A 6,560-nucleotide genomic window follows, 5' to 3' on the forward strand; every position below is an offset into this window, starting at 1 on the left:
AGACACAACTTAGCGACTAAACAACAAGGGCTTTACTTTCCTTTTCCTCCAAATGAATAATTAGCTATCCCAACTACATTTCTTGACTGAACCATTCTTTATCAAGACCACCTGGAAAAATCTTTATCAATTTTAAAGGTGCATACTGTCATCATAAAACTCTTAACCTAAATATTTTTAAAATTCTATGCTGTCTTTGTTTGTCTTTTCTTTTGCTAGTTACTTGCTTAATTGGCATCTTGGTCAACAACATAGAAGAGTTTTATGTTATATGCCTAAGAAATATATTGTTAAGTGTCTTATTAGAAATAATTAGCCTGATATTCTTAAGCAATTAAGCACAGGAATGTCATCAAGCAAAACTGGGCTAAAGTACAAACAAAAAGTCTGAAAGGTTTTCATGGAAAATATAATCGGCTTAAACCAAAGTCTCTTTACCCACAACGTTGCAGCTGTGAACCGATACTAACACCACACTTTTATAGTAAATGTCTGCTTATCCCTAAATAATAGAGGAAACCTTATGACTAGATTTTTTTAAAGTTTTATCTTATGAGAAAGAGGCAAATGATAAAGAAATTATCTTCAAGACTTTATTTAAAGTCTTTATTTCAAAAGACCTTCTTTAAAGCAAAACAACAATTTCCACTGTCTGTGGGCCTCTGAAGATTAAAGACTGACATTTGCACTGAGAACCCAGAGACTATGAGGGCCAGATCATCCTCATCAACAAAATTTAACTATATTTTGCACTTTTTTCATGTCTGTTCACCTTTTTGGATTTTATTCATTTAACTGACCATGCACAGGAGATTTATAATAACTCTAGAAAATGCTAGGGCGCTTTCACGCTTATTAATTCTTATGGATATTTGTCCTCCATATGCCAGAGCCCAGGTTTTCATCTGCCATTGAACTGGGGCTTCTGTGAGATTCTCTGTGGCTTTCTGGGGAGTGGGGTGCTATAAGAGGCCCCCCTCCCCACATTTCCTCTGGTTTTGTGTACTAGAGTGGTGGAATTCAGCAAGACTAGAACACTGGGCATGGGAGAGAGGGTGATTCTCTAGATCTTTTGCACCGTCCTTCTAGGTTTCTGGATTATTTTCACAGCTATTAAGATCATGTATCCAGTCCAGCACTATGAAGGCCTTAACATCCTGTGAGCACATCTCTGCTCAAACACAATCTATGTAACTGTGGGTATTCCCTGCCAAAAATCTTTAGAAAGAGAACAAAGCAGAATATTTTGAAAATTGCAAAGACAAATGTTTAGATTGGGTAGAATGTGGTTTCATAAGGTGTTCTTCTTTGTTTAGTCACTAAGTCATACTTGATACTTTTGTGATCCCATGGACTTTTGTGACTCCATGGACTGTAGGCTCCTTTGTCCATGGGATATGCCAGGCAAAAATAATGGAATGGGTTGTCATTTTCTTCTCCAGGGGATCTTCCCAACTCAGGATCAAACCCACATCTCCTACATTGGCAGGTGGATTCTCACCGAGTCACCAGGGAAGCCCACATGAGTGGCCTTACACAAAACTGTGAATTCAGTGACATTGTTGTGGAGCCATTCCTCTACTTTCTGAGTTGTTCACCCTGGGGACACACCCCAGGCACTGCTCACATCCTTCCATACCCAGTACCCTATTGCTTCTTCCAGTTCATGCTTGCACCAAATCAAAGTGCTCAGAAAGACTTCTTCAGTAATCAGTGCAAAGAAATAGAGGGAAACATTAGAGTAGGATAGACTTGCGATCTCTTCAAGAAAATTAGAGATACCAAGGGAACATTTTGTGCAAAGATGGGCTCAATGAAGGATAGAAATGGTATGACCTAACAGAAGCAGAAGATATTAAAAAGAGGTGGCAAGAATATACAGAAGAACTATACAAAAAAGATCTTTACAACCCAGATAATCAGGATGGTATGATCACTCACCTAGAGCCAGACATCCTGGAATGCAAAGTTAAGTAGGCCTTAGGAAGCATCCCTATAAACAAAGCTAGTGGAGCTGATGGAATTCCAGTTGAGCTATTTCAAGTCCTGAAAGATGATGCTGTGAAAGTGCTGCACTGAATATGCCAGCAAATTTGGAAAACTCAGCAGTGGCCACAGGACTGGAAAAGATCAGTTTTCATTCCAATCCCTAAAAAAAGGCAACGCCAAAGAATGCTCAAACTACCGCACAATTGCATTCACCTCACACGCTAGTAAAGTCATGCTCAAAATTCTCCAAGCCAGGCGTCAGCAATACATGAACTGTGAACTTCCAGATGTTCATGCTGGTTTTAGGAAAGGCAGAGGAACCAGAGATCAAATTACCAACATCCATTGGATTATCAAAAAAGCAAGAGAGTTCCAGAAAAAAACATCTATTTCTGCGTTATTGACTATGCCAAAGGCTTTGACTGTGTGTATCACCACAAACTGTGGAAAATTCTGAAAGATATGGGAATACCAGACTACTTGATCTGCCTCTTGAGAAATCTGTATGTAGGTCAGGAAGCAACAGTTAGAACTGGACATGGAACAACAGACTAGTTCCAAACAGGGAAAGGAGTATGTCAAGGCTGTATATTGTCACCCTGCTTATTTAACTTATATGCAGTGTACATCATGAGAAACGCTGGACTAGATGAAGCACAGCCTGGAATCAAGATTGCCGGGAGACATATCAATAACCTCAGATATGCAGATGACACCACCCTTATGGCAGAAAGAAAAGAAGAACTAAAGAGCCTTTTGATGAAAGTGGAAGAGGAGAGTGAAAAAGTTGGCTTAAAGCTCAACATTCAGAAAACTAAGATCATGGCATCTGGTCCCATCACTTCATGGGAAATAGATGGGGAAACAGTGGAAACAGTGACAGACTTTATTTTTTGGGGGACTCCAAAATCACTGCAGACGGTGACTGCAGCCATGAAATTAAAAGATGCTTACTCCTTAGAAGGAAAGTTATGACCAACCTAGACAGCATATTAAAAAACAGGGACATTACTTTGCCAACAAAGGTACGTCTAGTCAAGTCTATGGTTTTTCCAGTAGTCATGTATGGATGTGAGAGTTAGGCTATAAAGAAAGCTGAGTGCCAAAGAATCAAAGCTTTTGAACTGTGGTGTTGGAGAAGACTCTTGAGAGTCCCTTGGACTGCAAGGAGATCCAACCAGTCCATCCTAAAGGAAATCAGTCCTGAATATTCACTGGAAGGACTGATGTTGAAGCTGAAACTCCAATACTTCGGCCACCTGATTCGAAGAACTGACTCACTAGAAAAGACCCTGATGCTGGTAAAGACTGAAGGTGGGAGGAGAAGGGGAAGACAGAGGATGAGATGGCTGGATGGCATCACCGACTCAATGGACGAGAGTTTGCGTGAACTCCGGGAGTTGGTGATGGACAGGGAGGCCTGGCGTGCTGCAGTCCATGGGGTCGCAGAGAGTCGGACACGACTGAGTGACTGAACTGACTGAAGGGAAAGTGCTCAAAAATGTCACTGACACCCTAATTTGAATGAATGTGTTCATTTACTTTTCCTAAGAGGATATTTCTGTCTCTTTAATTGCAGAACGAATGACATCAGAGGCCACATGGATACCAAAGTATTGAGCTCCTTCGCCCTCAGCGCAGCAAGACGTAAACCCTTCATAAGAATTCTGTCCCTGATTTTAAAAACGAGTCAAGGAATACACTGTCTTTTTAGAGAAGCAAGATATATGTACCTATGAGGCACGTCATTAACAATTGACATCAGCTTGTGGTCATGCATTAAATAGGAGTGTGTGCAAGTCAAACCTCTTAGACTCAACATGTTCTTGCTCCAATTTTAACACTTTATGCTCATGGCTACTATTTTGCACGTTAAATAACTAGAACAAGAAAAGCTGAATAATTTGCTCAAGATTATGCCACTTGGTAATGGCAACCCACTCCAGTTTTCTTGCCTGGAGGATCCCATGGGAAAAAGAGCCTGGCAGGCTACAGTCCATGGGGTCGCGAGAGTCAGACACGACTTAGTGATTAAACCACTGACGGTTGAATAAAGTACTCAATGTGGTCATATAACCTACAATCCTTTTAAATTTGGGTTATGGTTGAATAATTAGTGTTGTTTTATTCAAAACATACAAAAGGTTTGTGTTAATACTCTGATAAATTACAAAATGTATTTTAATCTGATTTTGTTACTTCCCTTGACTCTGTAACCTCCAGCCTACCATGTGTTATTACCAGGTTTGATTTAATGGATTTGTCCACAGAAATGCCAAAGTCATCATTTCCCCGCACCTCTGCAGCCTGACCTTCCTTGCATACCTCCTTTGGTAACTTCCCATGATTTAGTCTCTGGCATGGATGAATTACATCGAATATCAGGCTTTCATATGTGGATTCTTCATGAAAAAGAAGATAAAGGTAAAGAAAAATGACTACGTTTCAAGGCCTGTCAGAAAATATAATGGGTTGCTTTCTACTTATTTGGGGGAAAAAGACAAGGAAGTGATTAAAAACGTCAGTTTGTGGATTTTTCAGGACCCAGAGAAGTTAAATTGGGAAATACTTCCTGGAAATATACCAATTAGGTCAAATCTTAAACTAATTTAACCTAAAGTGAAAATAAACTTGATCTTCTTAGTCAGTAGTAAAAAATCCACTGCCAATGCAGGAAATGTGGGTTCAGTTCCTGGGTCAGGAGGGTCCAAGGGAGAAGGAACTGGCAACCCACTTCAGTTTTCTTGCCTGGGAAATCCCATGGACAGAGGAGACTGGCTGGCTACAGTCCACGGGGTGGCAAAGAGTCAGACACTACTTAGGAACTAAACAACAGCAACAAACCTAATATATTGCTAATTTGTGGAAGCCATGAGATTGAAGTTTGTACAGTTATCCTTGGTGGAGCTTTCTTTATTTCAGTCAATCCACTCCCAGACACACCGCCCCCCATGAAGAAGGGGTACCGTATTGAAATCGACAGAGAGAATGTTATGCTTTGAATCAACAACCTTGAGCCTGAGACTCACATAACATTTCAATTTATATAGTTACCAAGAAACTGAACTAGACTGTATCTGTTCATTGTTTTCACCATTCGCCATTTCTTTAGTTACCCTTCTTCAGGAAATGGGATATTGAAATATGAGTTTCAATTATTGAAAACTAATCTCAGATTAACAGGTGGTAAGGATGACGCTAAGATACGTTCTAAGGAATCAAATCACAGCATTGGGGCTTACCTGTGATTCCACTCTTCACATCACAGCCCCAGGGAGCCCTTCCTCCGGGGTAACTGTGGCTCAATCACTTCTTGTTCTCTTTGGAAAGACAGTCGTAGTATCTGAGCCACAGCAGCTCACTGGCAGGTGTAGAGGCCACTGATTTACCAGTAACTCCTGTAGCACATTGCTACCTTGTAGGCAGACAAGCCCAGAACACACCCACTTCAAGAAGGAAGAGAAAAATACCTTTCTGTTGACTCTCCCTCCCACTTAGAGTCCCTATCAGGCCTGGTAGGAGGAAGGAACTCAGAGCCCATGACCTAACAGTTCTCCCAGCAGACAGAAATCACGGAGGGGAAATAGGAGAAAAATGCTCCCAGGGAATGCAGGACACTTCTGTCCTCGGTTTGTGTGTTTCACAGTGTCACTCTGTCCAGCTTCCACAACCAGCCTCCGGACACCCAGGGTCATACCTCATAAAGCGGAAGGAATGCAGCCCTCCGCGTGTAAATGTCAGGTGGGGAGAAGTGGGTCATACCAGTGGAGTATGGAAAGAGATAGATATTATTTCTCCTTTTCTGATTTTCTTGCACAACACTGAATGATTGGCCTGCTACTTTCCCAGATGAAGCCACCTCAGACTTCTCCTTGGAATACTACAGATTGAAGGTGGGCAAAGGAAAGCCCTGGCAAATGCTTTCAATATGTTGTTTGTCCTTAGAAAACCTCATGCTAAACCTTGTTAACTTCTTTCATAAGTTTCTTTCTTCTTTCTCCCATCCAAATTGAAAACTAACACTCCACAATTACCAAAAATTTAAGTTCAGTTCAGTTCAGTCGCTCAGTCGTGTCCGACTCTTTGCGACCCCATGAATCACAGCACGCCAGGCCTCCCTGTCCATTATCAACTCCCGGAGTTCACTCAAACTCATGTCCATCAAGTCGGTGATGCCATCCAGCCGTCTCATTCTCTGTCATCCCCTTCTCCTCCTGCCCCAATCCCTCCCAGCATCAGAGTCTTTTCCAGTGAGTCAACTCTTTGCATGAGGTGGCCAAAGTATTGGAGTTTCAGCTTCAGCATCAGTCCTTCCAGTGAACACCCAGGACTGATCTCGTAGCTGACTCTAAGTCACTCTGTAACTTACAAATGATTTGAGGCAGCTTACAATACTAACATTTAAAATAAAATTACATTAGAATAGACATAAAGAATTTTAAACTGTAATAGTTCTATACACAAACTATATCTATATTTATGTATATGGAATATTAAAAAGAAAAGCTATAAAAGTAGAGCATCAACTAAGAGAAAGAATGTAAATAAAAACCTATTAGGTAGTTGCCATG

At 41.0% G+C, this 6,560-nt stretch overlaps 1 protein-coding gene across 2 annotated transcripts in view; it reads right to left on the reverse strand.

The window, feature by feature from the left end:
- The window catches only part of ADGRF1 (adhesion G protein-coupled receptor F1), a 44,962-nt gene extending 39,592 nt beyond the window's left edge, over positions 1–5,370 (reverse strand). For both annotated transcript variants that reach the window (XM_055405894.2, XM_055405891.2), the window contains exon 1: positions 5,232–5,370. The gene's annotated coding sequence lies outside the window, so the exon portion shown is untranslated. The remainder of the gene's footprint in view (positions 1–5,231) is intronic.
- Between the last annotated feature and the right edge of the window lie 1,190 nt (positions 5,371–6,560).

The sequence above is a fragment of the Moschus berezovskii genome, chromosome 23 (assembly GCF_049115385.1).
Source record: "Moschus berezovskii isolate FMDL1 chromosome 23, NW_MosBer_1.0, whole genome shotgun sequence".
Taxonomy (NCBI): Eukaryota; Metazoa; Chordata; class Mammalia; order Artiodactyla; family Moschidae; genus Moschus; species Moschus berezovskii.